This window comes from Boleophthalmus pectinirostris, unplaced genomic scaffold (genome assembly GCF_026225935.1).
Source record: "Boleophthalmus pectinirostris isolate CB_2022bp ecotype Guang Dong unplaced genomic scaffold, ASM2622593v1 HiC_scaffold_15, whole genome shotgun sequence".
Classification (NCBI taxonomy): Eukaryota; Metazoa; Chordata; class Actinopteri; order Gobiiformes; family Gobiidae; genus Boleophthalmus; species Boleophthalmus pectinirostris.
Genome location: NW_026571070.1, coordinates 1317540 through 1320039, shown reverse-complemented (window position 1 = coordinate 1320039; position 2500 = coordinate 1317540).

Sequence of the window (2500 nt, the reverse complement as noted above, 5' to 3'; positions counted from 1 at the left end):
AGAGGCAATAATCCTGCTGCGACAGGACGGTGTCTGTCTCTGTCTCTTGTCTCTCTTGTCTCTGTCTCTGTCTCTGTCTCTGTCTCTGTCTCTGTCTCTTGTCTCTGTCTCTTGTCTCTGTCTCTGTCTCTGTCTCTGTCTCTGTCTCTTGTCTTCTCTTGTCTCTGTCTCTGTCTCTTGTCTCTGTCTCTTGTCTCTGTCTCTTGTCTCTTGTCTCTGTCTCTGCTCTGTCTCTGTCTCTTGCCTCTGTCTCTGTCTCTTGTCTCTGTCTCTTGTCTCTGTCTCTGTCTCTGTCTCTTGTCTCTGCCTCTGTCTCTGTCTCTGCCTCTGTCTCTGTCTCTGCCTCTGTCTCTGTCTCTGTCTCTGTCTCTTGTCTCTTGTCTCTCTGTCTCTGTCTCTGTCTCTTGTCTCTCTCTGTCTCTCTGTCTCTTGTCTCTCTGTCTCTCTCTCTCTTGTCTCTCTGTCTCTCTTGTCTCTGTCTCTTGTCTCTGCCTCTGTCTCTTGTCTCTCTTGTCTCTGCCTCTGTCTCTGTCTCTTGTCTCTGTCTCTTGCCTCTGTCTCTGTCTCTTGTCTCTTGTCTCTGTCTCTGTCTCTGTCTCTCTCTGTCTCTGTCTCTTGTCTCTGTCTCTTGCCTCTGTCTCTCTGTCTCTGTCTCTGTCTCTGTCTCTGTCTCTGTCTCTGTCTCTTGTCTCTCTCTGTCTCTTGTCTCTTGTCTCTTGTCTCTGTCTCTGCCTCTGTCTCTGTCTCTCTGCCTCTGTCTCTGTCTCTCTGTCTCTGTCTCTCTCTGCCTCTTGTCTCTTGTCTTGTCTCTTGTCTCTTGTCCTCTTGTCTCTGTCTCTCTTGTCTCTTGTCTCTCTTGTCTCTGTCTCTGCCTCTGTCTCTTGTCTCTTGTCTCTGTCTCTGTCTCTGTGCCTCTGTCTCTGTCTCTTGCCTCTGTCTCTTGTCTCTGTCTCTTGTCTCTGTCTCTCTCTGTCTCTGTCTCTCTTGTCTCTCTGTCTCTGTCTCTGTCTCTTGTCTCTCTGTCTCTTGTCTCTGTCTCTGTCTCTTGTCTCTTGTCTCTGCCTCTGTCTCTTGTCTCTCTCTTGTCTCTTGTCTCTTGTCTCTTGTCTCTTGTCTCTGTCTCTGTCTCTTGTCTCTGTCTCTTGTCTCTTGTCTCTCTGTCTCTTGTCTCTCTGCTCTGTCTCTCTCTCTCTTGTCTCTCTGTCTCTTGTCTCTTGTCTCTGTCTCTCTTGTCTCTTGTCTCTGCCTCTGTCTCTGTCTCTGTCTCTTGTCTCTGTCTCTTGTCTCTTGTCTCTCTCTGTCTCTTGTCTCTGTCTCTTGTCTCTTGTCTCTTGCCTCTGTCTCTTGTCTCTGTCTCTCTTGTCTCTTGTCTCTTGTCTCTGTCTCTTGTCTCTGTCTCTTGTCTCTGTCTCTTGTCTCTTGTCTCTTGTCTCTGTCTCTGTCTCTTGTCTCTGCCTCTGTCTCTGTCTCTTGTCTCTGTCTCTTGCCTCTTGTCTCTGTCTCTTGCCTCTTGTCTCTTGTCTCTTGTCTCTTGTCTCTTGTCTCTTGTCTCTCTGTCTCTTGTCTCTCTCTGTCTCTGTGTCTCTGTCTCTTGTCTCTGTCTCTTGCCTCTTGTCTCTGTCTCTTGTCTCTCTCTGTCTCTTGTCTCTGTCTCTGTCTCTTGTCTCTTGTCTCTTGCTCTGTCTCTTGTCTCTTGTCTCTTGTCCTCTTGTCTCTGTCTCTTGTCTCTTGTCTCTGTCTCTTGTCTCTGTCTCTTGTCTCTGTCTCTTGCCTCTGTCTCTTGTCTCTTGTCTCTCTGTCTCTGTCTGTCTCTGTCTCTGTCTCTTGTCTCTCTCTGTCTCTCTCTTGTCTCTTGTCTCTGTCTCTTGTCTCTTGTCTCTGTCTCTTGTCTCTGTCTGTCTCTGTCTCTGTCTCTGTCTCTTGCCTTGTCTCTGTCTCTCTCTGTCTCTTGTCTTGTCTCTGTCTCTTGTCTCTGTCTCTTGTCTCTCTTGTCTCTTGTCTCTCTGTCTCTTGTCTCTCTTGTCTCCTCTGTCTCTTGTCTCTTGTCTCTTGTCTCTGTCTCTCTGTCTCTTGTCTCTTGTCTCTTGTCTCTTGTCTCTTGTCTCTTGTCTCTTGTCTCTTGTCTCTCTTGTCTCTTGTCTCTTGTCTTGTCTCTTGTCTCCTCTGTCTCTCTTGTCTCTTGTCTCTGTCTCTTGTCTCTCTTGTCTCTGTCTCTTGTCTCTCTTGTCTTGTCTCTTGTCTCTTGTCTCTTGTCTCTGTCTCTTGTCTCTGTCTCTTGTCTCTCTCTGTCTCTTGCCTCTGTCTCTTGTCTCTTGTCTCTGTCTCTTGTCTCTGTCTCTGTCTCTGTCTCTTGTCTCTGTCTCTTGTCTCTGTCTCTTGTCTCTGTCTCTTGTCTCTGTCTCTTGTCTCTTGTCTCTTGTCTCTTGTCTCTTGTCTCTGTCTCTTGTCTCTTGTCTCTGTCTCTTGTCTCTGTCTCTTGTCTCTTTCTCTTGTCTCTTGT